Here is a 13520-nt window from a genome sequence, read left to right as displayed (position 1 = left end):
ATGGAGTGACAATTTACACAGGGGAGTCAGGCGGTCCAGGTGAATGAATAAATGCAACCTAGAATGCCTTCAGAAGACATTGGCACCTGAGGGTGCTGGCTGCAGAACTGGACAAACTGAGGGCAGGAGTAACTGGTACCAAAGATCAAAAAACAAAGTGAAAGGAACCATGGGAGATCAGTTAGTGGCCAAGAGTACTGGCTGCCTTCCAAACGCTGAGCCGTGATTCTGTTCCCAGCACTTAGGCTCATCATCAGCTGGAACTCCTTGTCCAGGGCATCCAGTGTCTACTCTGAGGTCTGTGGGCATCAAATGTATATGCATGCAGGCAAAACATTTATATACATAAAAATCACTAAATACATTTTTAAACATGAAGGAAAAGGAAGACGTTCTCTAACCTCCTTCATCTGTTTGCTATATTGAAGCCGAAACAAAGTACACGTTTCCCACTGTCATCTCGAGGACAGCCCAATCCATTCCCCAATTCAAGAGATAATCCCCCAGACTATACTCTTACTAATATAGCTCAAGCACGTATAACTAGGTATGTGGGTATTCTTGGTTCTGGGAAGGTAGACATAAATGTAACAACTTTCTCTAGTGAAACAGAGATAAAGTAGCATTTTTCTAGCTCATATCACTCCACATATTGCTACAGGAGTTGAACACAAACAGTCAGACAATAAAAAGGTCAATAAAGAAAACAATTTACATTGATATTTTCAAATTAGGTCCATTCAAGTTCTATGATTTGATAATATTCCCAAATTTCATAATATGTAGTTTATACCTTTCAATTCACAAAATCCTGACTGCTGTACAGCACAGAGAACATGGGAGTAAAACCAGTCCGCCCTAGTGTATTATACTGAAGAAGGCATGGGCAAGGTTTGATTACTGAAGCACAGCAGGTTAAACACTTAAAGTGGGTCGCGCTGCTCAAAAATGTAGAGACTTGTAGTTTGAACAACACAATTTGTTTAATGCAATGGTTATACATCATAGTGAATCAGAGGTGAGGAGAGACAAATGACCAGTGTCAGGACACTGAGCATGAGTAATGTCACAAAATAAAATTCACATTAAGAAGATTGGGTATTGGGAAAGTGGTTTGGGGTGGTATATGAGAGCCAGAAAAATAGAACGGAGTACCAGTGAGTGAAAAGACAGTTTTGAACAATTTAGGCACAAAATCATTCTCAACTCAATTATCTCACAGATTTAAAGAAAACAAAACAAAACAGCAATTTCACCAGATAGGTGGAATTGCAATAAAAGTAACAGATTTATTTAAATTAAAAAAATAAATCTAGGTGTGTATGCATGTGTTTGTGTGAAGATCTGTCTGTCATCTTTGATGACAAGTGGCTTTTAAAGTTCCGAAGAAGGCGTCAGATGCACAGCAATGACCCACATAGTAGGATGTCCCTAAGGGTATATAGGATACTGGCCCTCATCCCTTGGGGCCAACAAACAGCTGCCCACTGCATTTAAGGCACACTCAACAGGAGGGAAGTCACATCTGCCATTGCAAACCTGGCCGACCTCCTGAGGCCACAGTGATCATGAATCATAAAAGTAAATTACTACTGTCAATTTACTAAACAAGCAAGATTCCTAACATCCTTATACCCGACATGAGTAACTCTCATTCCTCATCCATGAGACATCTCTCTGAAGGCAGAGAGCATGAAAGGAAACATCATAGGGTCAAGTACAACAACAACAAAAAACAACAACAAAAATAACAAAAAAACCCACAACTCTTTGTGAGGAGCCCATTCCCAAGGGACACCTCTATAACACAGTTCCTGTCCCTAAGACTCTGAGAATTTGGGAAATGACTGTAAAAGACAGAGTACCAGCAAAAGCACATTGAGATTATGTCCTAGAAATGGAAGGTGGGATTCATTGGAAAGAACTGAAACTATGCCAACATCAATACACATGCAGTATAGAAGGCAGAACTCTCACACATTCCCACACAAAGAACGATGGGCAACCAATGGGGGGTGGGGAGAGAATGTCTTACAAGGTGATCAGCATAGTGATTGGTTATCAAATACAAAGTCCTCACCCTGAAATCATATATAGGAAAGAACAATGAATGGACACAGCACTCTGTCCTTAAAGCTTTATGCATATACATCGGTAATCATGATGAAAGAGAAAGGCTAGGAGTTTGGCAGGGAGCAGCTGGGAAGAGAAAATAGTAAGGGTCAGAGGGAAAAGAGGAAAGTGGGAGGGAAAACGGTGTGATTATTTTAATTAAAAATTAAATAAAACTTGAAAATACACATTTTGAGGTTTTTTTTTTTTTCAATTTAATGTACTACGTAGAACACAGATTAGGAGATACTTGCAAACTGAGTCTGTATGTACAATGCAGTATATTTCCCCATATGTACATTTCCCCCTTGACAGACTGATGGCTGCTATGTTGATCCTAGTAATCCAAAGACAAGGTTCTCAATCGAAGACAAACATCAAGCGGATTAAAATAATAGATTCTGTTAGGAGCTAAGTCGCTCAAGTTCAGCTCCCCCGTCTTTCTGGCCACACTTCCGGGTCTCAGTGGCTGTATGTGGCTGGGGAACGGAGTACTGGACGTGTTGGGCATGTTCATCATAACTGGATGAACAACACTTAGAGTGGATGTACACGCTCAGTCACCCATCTTATAGAAAGCATATGGCAGCCATGATACACATCTAGGCAGTGTAAAGTCATAGGAAGTATGTATACGTTCTTAAAACAAGAACAAGAAGCCCCAAACTGAGAACAGTTAAGCCTCTTGTCACATTCCGAAAGCATCATGCCCACGCTTCTCTGTCTCTGGGAAGCACACATCACTCACCCCACTTACTACGTTTTGATCATTTAGGTCAGAGTTGATCTTAATTACTTCCTTGCACCCTTAAGAGTACACTAACAATTTTCAACATGTTATTCGTCTCTTCCCACGTAATCTCAGTGCAATGTTTATAAATCTACTTAGTGTCTATGCCAAGCTAAAATTACTCTGGGTTCTGTTTCTTTTATTTGATCGTTTGCAAACCAATTGGAATATGTGTACTTAAGAGATGGGGGAAAGAGCACATGTATATGTCATGTGGATTATCTCACTTAAATACACACAGCTAATTGACAATCCAAGTCTGTTGTCTTATTTACCCAAAGACTCGGACATTGATTTAGTAGTTGTTACTGCAATGACCTCTAGACTTTGAGTCTTTGCAGAATACCTCTAATCACGATTAAATAAAAACATGTCTAACATTAGGCATACGCTGTTCAAGGCTGACATCCATTCTATTGTACTTAATGTTCACTCAGACCTATTTTCAGCTCAGATGTAGACTTTACTTTTTAGATCGCAATGCTGCTTACTGGAAAATTGAACAGTGGATGCTAGCAAGTTACTTTTCACTCAAAACTGGACTTCAGCATTTTTACTTTATGTGGAACATATATGAGTCCTTCAACCTGCTTATAATCCCAGTATTTAAGAAGCCAAGGCAAGAAGACCAAGGGTTCAATGCCAGCCTAAATTATACCAGAGGATTTTTACTTAGAAAATTAGTCTTCTTGAGTAATTCATTATAAAATTACATTTCCATTGGTATCCATGATGCGTGTCACTAAATTTAAGTTCTTAATGATGTGACTCAGCTTAAAAATGGTTAGCATGAACTTAAATGAATTTTGTGTCTATAAAAATAGCATGCTTTCTTCGTTTTGAATCACGGTTTGAATTTATAGCTTTCTCTGATGTGCTTGTCTTCAATGAAGGACGACATGACATCTGACATATGAAGTTGAAACCTGCTTCACCGCCCTGAACCTTCCTCTCCACATTAGGTGCACTGCAAACCACCTTCTGTCTTTATTTGAATAAACTTATATGAAAACCTCACTTAAAAACGGAGCTTTTTACTTAGTGTTAGGAACTAAATCACTCCAATCCTTTTCGAAATTTTATCATTCCAACTAGTAAGCTGAAATAATTAACTCTGTCTCTGGGGTTCACTAAAGCAATTTGGCTCGTAATGTGTCTTGTTAGATTTGAAGAAGGAGTCCTTTTTGGGATACTTTGTAGCATTTGTGGTTCATTACCTGCTGCGTCATCAGCCTGGAAACCAGAGGTTAATTTCCTTTCTAACAAATGAAGCAGATAATCAGCCATGGGAGAATGGCTCCTGCTCTGTAAATAAGTCTTGACAAGCTGAGGGATAGCCTAACGCATCCCTCAGCCCCGTTCCTGCCATCTGTCCCCGAATTAAGATGAAGTAAATATATTAATTTGTTACATCTCGAAAGCTGTATTGACAAACCCATATGGACATTTTAAATGACCATGTACAACTGAAACACTTTACTAATATTCCATTGAGTCATGGGTTATAGTTTCATAAACTTCCTTTTCCGCAAGCAACATGTGGAGAATATTTTTGACCAGATGTACAACTAATGACAATCAAAGCAGAGGCTTTCCAAACCATCACACAAAGGAATTTTCAAAAATCCGAGTTAGAAGTTTTGTCAACTAGATAGCATGAAATGTTCTCCTTTTACCAAAAATGTGTTTGAGAGACAGATGACTAGAGTTGTGATGATATTTCCAATGAAATTGTTTTTTTTAAATATTCCTGTCTATTTCAAAGAAATGTATGTCATAAGCTAGAACTGGGAAATTACAAAGGTCGCCCTTTTCATGTAGAAATAGCATGCAGGACAATAGAGGCAAAGATCCAATTCATTTATCTTCCTACAAAAATAAAATTAGCAAGCTCACATACAAAGCAGGCAACACCAGTCAGGCACTGAGCAGGGGGTTTTCTATTTGTCTCATATTAAAAATGAATGTATCTCTGCTCCTGTATGCATTTGATACAAATTAACATATCTAAAGAATTTAATCCGATAGTATTCATATCAAATATAACAATCAATAAAATGGTGTTAATAGTATCTATGTATATTTCATGTGATGAAAGTACAAATGCATAAACACACACAACACACTCATGTGCTCACACAAATACACACATGTGTATCTCTTCAGTGTACCTCATTTTTCTAAAATTCTTGTGTGCATACACATACACACACACACACACACACACACATATATATATATATATTTATTCACACAATGAAGTGACTGAAGCCTCAGTCAGACATGTATGTTCTGTAATGTGCTGATGATTAATATGGCATAGCAAATCATATCAATTTGTCTGGTTTAATAACTGATACACTATATTAATATCTCAAGCAACTGAAACCTAATTTTTGCTTCTGAAATAATGAGTCATTGATTTATAGACACATATATTATTACTCCCATTTTACAGGTAATTAATTGAGGTTCAAAGTATTATTTTTCACACTGGACTTGCTGAAGTCAGTGTCAGCAACATCTGTGATATGAGAAGTCAGAGTGAGCCTAACACCTGTACTATTTCTCTAAAAATTTCAAAGAAATCCTGAAAATTGTATCCTTTTTCATTCTAATGTTCAATCATCAAATTTACTTTTCAAATTGTTGGGAAGGCATAAACGTTAGCAACTAAGGTTTGTTGATAAGCAGACACAATTTAACCTTATAAGCTATCCATCAATTGAGAAAAATAAAACAAAGAAATTGACAAGAATAAGAAAAACTGAGTAGAAATTGAGAGCTCATCCATCATTCAAGTTCAAAACTAAATCCAGAGCTCAGAATTGTAGCAGAAATAGGGCTAACTGCCAGAAACAACATGAAGTCACCCATAGGATTGATTGTCAGGGTAGAAAGGGTAAAGTACCTTTCTCTTGGTTGTTCTCACTAATAATAACACAAGAAAATGAATATAAAATTAAATATCAACACATCACTCTTCCTAGGAGTGGAGAGAAAACAGTCAACATGAAAGAGAAGTGGGGAAGGGGGCAGGTCTCAGTGAGGGGGAAGAAGGGAGGCTCTCAGTGAGGGGGAACGGGAAAGGCTGTCAGTGAGAGGGAAGGGGGCATGGAGGAAGGCTCTCAAGGAGGGAGAAGGGAGAAGGAGGGAGGCTCTCAGTGAGGGAGGACTTCAAGGCAACAGTGCTGGGTATGTTAATTAATTAACTAACCAATTAATTAAAAAGAAAGTTTTAGGCAAGCAAATAAAATGAATGTTGAAAAGATATTCCAACAAGGTCAAAGTATTCCTTAGAGTGACAAACATTTGTGAGCTATCTCCAGTATAGGTGCTGAGGCCTGAATAAAGTACCTCCGGAAGTGTACTAACTGCTTTTAACATCTTAGCCATCTCTTAACCCCAAGACAGAAGATTAGCAAACACAACACTATCTGGACTCGTTCCATAGAAACTATCTTGAAACATTACATTAATACATAAGGCATTAGGAAACTTCCATCTGGTTGCAGTTGCAGGAGTATTAAAAACCTATACTCTGGACTTGGGGAACAAATAGTTTTAAGACTTGTCCTGTGTTGCATATCATCCTGGTTTCTTGAGTAGCTAATGAAGGTGAACGCTAACAACACTAATATTATATTAATAAAATCCACAAGTCTCGACACGTAGAGGATTAAATAACCCAAGGCAATTTATTGCCTTTACTATCTCCTGTGTTTTTGTTTTTAACTATCTGCAGAGCTTTAGGGGCAGCCAAGAAAGATTTATTTCTGTAATTTTCTTCAAACTGTTCATATATCTTTCTTAAGCCATAACAAGAGCCTACACTGAAGTCGGTTTTATGAACAAAGCCATATTCTTGTCATGCTACATTTTATTGCTAATATATAAAACTTTAATGAAGTTACATCATGTTTTTTTCTCTTGCTAAACTCCATAGCTTACTAGTTTTTATTATATTTTTTGTGGTTTTGCTTGTTTTGTTTGATTTCGTTTTGGAAACTTGTCACCAAAATGCTATTCAGATGGAGAATTTGTCTGTTCTGGAAGTAACAGTCAGGAAATACTAATATCACATTTTAATCAGTCTTTTAGTTAGATATTTATCAAAAAGTTCCCATATCACAAGATTAAAGAAAGCAGCAATATTAAACTTCTAGGAAAATTTTAAAATATTACTCCAAAAATGAGTTTTAGAAAAATATGTCTCTGGCCTATAATAATTTTTATTTTAAAAATATATTATTCATGAATTTAAAACTCCAAAAATCAAATCATCAATAACACATGATGACACATTTATGATTATTTTCTATTGTGTGTTTTAGTCTTTCAATTTTTTTTATACTATACATATATTAGTATGTGTGAATAAGAAAAAAACAAGAAATTCTATTATATTAAACAATATTAATTTTTCATTTGGAAAACCAGAATTTTATTGCTAATATTGATTTTTTAAGTACTCCATAACTTTAAATGATATATGGCTGTCACCTGAGTTTTCATCAGATATCTAGAAGTGTCTCGTGGCCTGAGAAGTCAAAGACAGCATTCACATGACATCATTGGGTTACTTTGTACAGATTCCATATTGTGCTAGTTAACATACAGTTATGCTTTACAACAGGGTTGATGCCTCACAAGGCAACAATCTTGAGAGGGACACAGTAAGTACAGCTTCTACTTTGCTTCCTTGGAGCCTCCATACAACTCCTCTGTAGTGTGACATAGACTAATTGCCTTGGGTCTCCTACAGAATTGCTGTGATCAAAATGCTTAAGATAAAGCATTAGGCAATAATCACAATATTTGGCATATGTTGAACATTTATATAATTATCAATATTAAATAGCAAGGCATGGTTTTCTGAATATACATATTCTAAAGAAGTCAAAAAACTGACCAGCCTTTTAATCTAGAAGCATTTTATTGAGACACAATCACACCCACACACTTCCTACTTTCAGCAACATCATATGTAAAAAGTTTAAGTTAAAGTTTAAGTTTAAAAAGTAAAAAGTTTAAATACCTTGTGATTTAGGACAGTTTGCTGGTCCCAGTTTCAAAGTTTGGAGTACTAATTGATAATCTTGTTTACATTGGCATCAAATCCCTCTGGTATCTGTGTTCTCTTCTTTCTCATAACACCATATTCTGTTGATTGGATAATTATTATAATGATATTTACAATATTATTTAAACTTAGCCTATCATTTGAGAATTTTTTACATTACTAAATGTCCTCAACTTTCATGACTATTTAGTTCACCATGAACTCATTCATTCAGCATGTTCATTGGAGTACTGTACTTGATGGTGGAATGGGAAAGATTTATGAAACAGATTCCATGCCTTTGATTTTTTTTTACTAAAATGAAGACTATTTTATTACCTTAGGTAATTGTCTCATATTTTATAATCAATACATATTGTGGCTGCTTACTATATTGATTCATAGAAAATATTTATTTGTCATGTCATTATACACATGACAAATGCTTAATAACACCATGGTATTAAGAATTTCATATGCCAGACATAATTCGAAATGACTAACACCTAACTTAATACGTCAAAAGGTCTATCAAAGTACCCATTTCTTTGAGTTTTAAAATGAGAAACAAAAATATTAAGGCAAACCATTAATGGAGAAGCTAAGTGTGTTTTGAGCTAAAGGTGTATGTTTCTACATTTTACCATTCCAACCTTGTGCTATACTGCCTTGAAAGGTGTCTGCTGTTTTAATGTTGTGCAGGTGACTTTCATGGAAGTCACTAACACATATCCATTAATGAGATAATATTTAAATAAAAACAGATATGAAATATGATATAAATAAAAAAGTACTTTTAATTTTGACCAATCTTCTAGATGGCTACAATTCAGAGTGAATTATAACACTTGCTATATACAAAAATGTTAAAAAAAATAGCTTAAAGAAAGTAATTCTTAAACATGAATTATTATCTGGTTATCTGATGTGAAAAGTGACAGGAAAACTGGAACATTTATAACTGAACAGATTCAAAAGCATAAGGGATTCCTTTTGAGTTGGATGGGAGATACTCAAATGGCAATGCCATACTGTTCTTAACATTTATCAGTGAATAGACATACAAAATTTCCCATTCTTTAGAGTTAACAGTGTATCAGAGGACATAGGAGTGAAGGTGGAATTCAATAGTTTGACGAAATTCCCTTTGAGATATACTGTGGTGTGATTCCTAGAATTTGGGATATTTATAGCTTTAATTTTTTGAGGCATCTTCATGCTGGTTTCTCACAATAACTGTACTAATTTAATCTTCTCAAGCGATGGTGCAATGGTTCACGTTTTAGCACATTCTGATCAATACCTGCATGGTCTATTGGATAATAATAGTGACATTTGCCACAGTGTGAATGGAACGGGGTATCATTAAGGTATATGAAATGAATTAGGCACAGGAAGGTAAAACACAAGCAGTGAATATAACAGGAATTGAGAGAAGAAGCTTGGTTTCTGTGGGCCAGAAGAAGAGAGGATGAAGAATACATGGCAAAGCTCAGTTGATTTGTGCGAGATGTGATAGGAATAAGAAATCCAGGTGTGCTGTTTCACAATTCAGTGGTTATAAACAGAAAATGTTCTATACATTTCAAAAGGCAAGGGAAAGGTTTGTATGATTTCCTCATAAATAAATGAAGAATGTTTAATAAGGCAGATGTGTTGAACCTGGTTTCAATAACATATAGTAGGTACACATGTCAGAAGCCTCCATGTTACCCCACTAATGTGCATAATTTTACACTTTCTTTATTTCAGTGACATTCATAAAGAGGCGTAAAATGTCCCTTCAAAATATGATATCAGAAACAACAAATGCAAATAAGCCAAAAATGTATGGCTTGAAAGTGATGCAGAATTTAGGGTCATGTTTGGAGCAACAACACCCACACAACTCAAATAACCAAAATAAGTATAAAGGATCTATGAACTACGAAAATAAGAGATGTAATAGATATTAACAAAAAAGACAGGCAGAATCAACAGACATGGGACCAAAAGTAAGTCAGAAAAAGCAAATAGAGAGAAAGCAGAAGAAAACTTTACGGGGCTTGGAACCTGAGCAAGAATTATAATCACGGTAATGTTTTCCTTTGTCTCTCCTTTGAGTCAGAGTTTGTGATGTTTCATCTTGATTGCCAACTTGAAGGATCTAGAGTCACCATAAAACATATCTCTAACCCTGTCTGTGAGGCATAGGATAGAATAAGTTAAAAGAGGTGAAAAGACACTGGGTGTTGTAGATGGTACTGTTCTGGGGGCTGGAGTCTTGGAGTGAATAGAAAGAAAGCAAAGGCTGCTGAGTTTAAGAATTCAACTCTCCCTTCTGACTCTTGACAGTGGAATCAGAGTGATCTGCAACCTCCTACCTGTTCCTGCTACTGTTCCTGCTCACTGCCCCAAAGACTGCAGAACTTTGGAACCTAAAGAACTGTAAGACAAAAGAGAAATCTTTCTATGTAAATTTCCTTGGTCAGATATTTTGTTGGAGCAACAATTAGTAACTAATTCATGGTTTACATCTCTTGCTGATCTGAACTTTTTATGTAGACGAAGCTGGCATCAGAGTCACAGCCAAAATTGAGGTGGTAGACAACTAGGAAAATGGTACCTAGAAATTCTAACATTGGGACAGGATTATTAAGATATGAAAACTGAGTTTGTAGCTGTATAACACAAACAAAATAAAAGTAGACATTAGTGAGAATAAGAAAAGACAATTTACAGGGAGACAAGGAAACAAACAACGAATGAATGATTTTGATTTCAACCTATGTAAAGAGATACTTCAGTTCTAATTAAATCCCAATAAGCTGTGTCATGAAAGTACTTTAATTTTTCCTAGATAGAGAAGAGAATGAAAAAGATACAATTTATCAAAGACAGCATCTGAATATCATATATCTGGTGTGGTCATTTTCTGATGTATATACTTCTGATATTAGCATTTTGAGGTTTAAAATCAAGGAAGCCAAAAATAAATAAATAAAAAGAAAGAAAGAAAGCAGTGTCATAAAAGCCGGGGCCAGCCAGTTACTCTGTGATCAATCACTTTGAAATGCTCAAGACTGTATCTTGAGACATGGGCCTGAACCTCTTTCTGTAACAACTACAGCAATAGGTCAAAGTGAGAGGGGAGGAAGGCAGAGAGGGCACAGGAGAGAAACAATGTATCTATGAATATAATTAATATAATTAAAATATGAATATAATTAAATTATATATAAAATATCAATTAAAATTTAAACTAAAAATAAATATTGATAATTTATAATATTTAAAATGAACCAAACAAAAACCAGTGATGTATAATTTTATACCTTAAGAAATTTAGACGTATTAAAGTTACAAATTGAATGTAAAATGCAGATGTGATCAGTTTGGCACAGACTAATCAAACTTTCCAAAGCCAGACGATGATACAAAACAAACCAAATGACAGTCAAGATATATTATTATATATGGTTTACTATGTATATTGCTCAGACAGCTTATACATTTTAAAACACATAGGTTTAATTTTGTTTATTTATGTCTATGCCTGTTTGTGTATACACTGTGTCTACTGGAGCTGGTGTTACATGTGGTTGTGAGCCATCTGACATGGGTGCTCGGAACAGAGCTGGGGTTTTCTGAAAAACTGTAGCTCTTTTAACGGCAGAGATAGTCTCAAACCCCAGCACGATGTTTAAGGATTCATTTAGTCAACACACACAGGCAAGCGCACACGCAGTGTGGGAGTGGGGGGTAAGGGGAAAGACCATGTACGGAAATCAAGCATGAGTGGCGACAGAAGAGTACCTCTGTCATTGTGTTTCCAGTTTTAATTTAGCTTTTCCCAGTTGGATTGTTGTACCTCTTACCACTTTCCCTCTATTCTCCAATCCCACAATGCCCCTGTCAAATGACAGCCACCTTTACTTTCCATTACTGCTAACACATACATAAATACAAATATATTCACACATTTTATATAATTTTTGTCTGTATGCTGTATGCATATGGTTTCAGGGCTGACTACTTTATAATGAATAACATATTCATTATAAAATGGGGAGCTCTTCTCAGCACATCATTTCTCTCACTTTCAGCATATCCTGGTCCTATAAGAGTCTAACATATAATATATGATAATAACAATCATATATAAAAATTACATATGAGTAGACAGTATATCACTTGTAAAAGTTTCATTGTAATTAAAATGTATTAGCGAAGTCTAGTAACTGTGTGAGCGGCTCAGCTTATTGTCAGAGAACTGTGGTTATTGTTGAGAGCTGTGAGTGTCCCATAGTGCTTTCAAAATCAAAAAGAAAAACAAAACAGAAACTTCTTCAACTGCCTGTTCTTCTCTAAACAAAGAATGCTGATGGAGCAAGCCACTGGGGCATCTGATTGACAGCTGTCAGACTCCAGCCCCCACTACAGCAACTGTAGGACAGAGCAGAATTGAAAGATTGCCTAAGGGCAGCTGGGGTAGAAGTCAGAACCTTCGCCAGCGCAGCTGTCCAGTGTCCAGCGCAGACCAGGGTTGCAAGGCATGGGGCCGCTACTTGAGAAGCCCCACTAGTCGGTAGCACCCAATTGCAAGTGCTGTCAATCAAACAGCTTCTTTGCTGAGCTGTCACCAACACTATCATTTCTGTTTGAAAACTCCCCAAAACCACTCCGAGGAGCTGCAAACTAGGCACCGATGTGACAGAGATTTTACCTTAGCTTGAGGTGTCCCCAGAAGTCGTTACTCAGCCACAGAAATCCCCACCGCTGTCATGACACCGATTGGCTTCGGTTACTGCTGCTCTAGGCGTTCTGTCATCTTAGGAGGGCCTTTAGATTATGACACAAAATCTCCAGATGACCCTCCATAAATTCTGACCAGTCCCTAGTCTGGTGAGCAGTACCTTTCTGCCCTCCTCAGACCGGATAGGGTGTGGTCTCCACCTCCCGTCAGTCCCTAAGCTTTCTCCTGCGGGCTACTACTCTTGGCGTTGCTTAAGGAGCACCATTTGGTCATAAATAAACCTTTCCAAATATCTTCCTTGTCTGCATAAAATGTTTTTCATGGTTAGACTGAGCTACATGTAAAAAGAAAAATATTAAAAAGGTGTTGAGGGGCAGTTTCTGATATCTCGGGATTCCAATATCAAATGACTGCAGGTACCAGAGGGGGCCTTAAGAGTTCTGGAGAGTCGACAGGAGCAGAGAGACTGGGAGAATGGACTCAGAAAGACCGGGTTGTGGAAGTGGGGTGGGGGAGGGAGGAGAGCAGGGGCAGGGGAGGGAAGAATTTCTGATAAACTGCTGAGGAGGTCACAGAGTAGAAAGCTAAGCTTGTAGAAGAATGAAGGATGAGGGGACCGTGAAGAGCCAAGGTTACACCACAGCCTTGAAGCTCTATCCCGGAACTTGAAGAAAGCTCCAGTCAGCAATGAGAGAGCCTAACAACCAAGGCCGTGACACCTGAAGCTCACAGCTACGAGTCAGACCACTTCTGTGATCCTCTGGCTACCAGGGTATTGAGCCCAGATCTCTAGTTTCAAGAGCATAGAGAGGTCTTTGCTT

This window comes from Micromys minutus, assembly GCF_963924665.1.
Source record: "Micromys minutus genome assembly, chromosome: 22".
Lineage (NCBI taxonomy): Eukaryota > Metazoa > Chordata > Mammalia > Rodentia > Muridae > Micromys > Micromys minutus.
Note: the sequence above shows the minus strand (reverse complement) of the source record.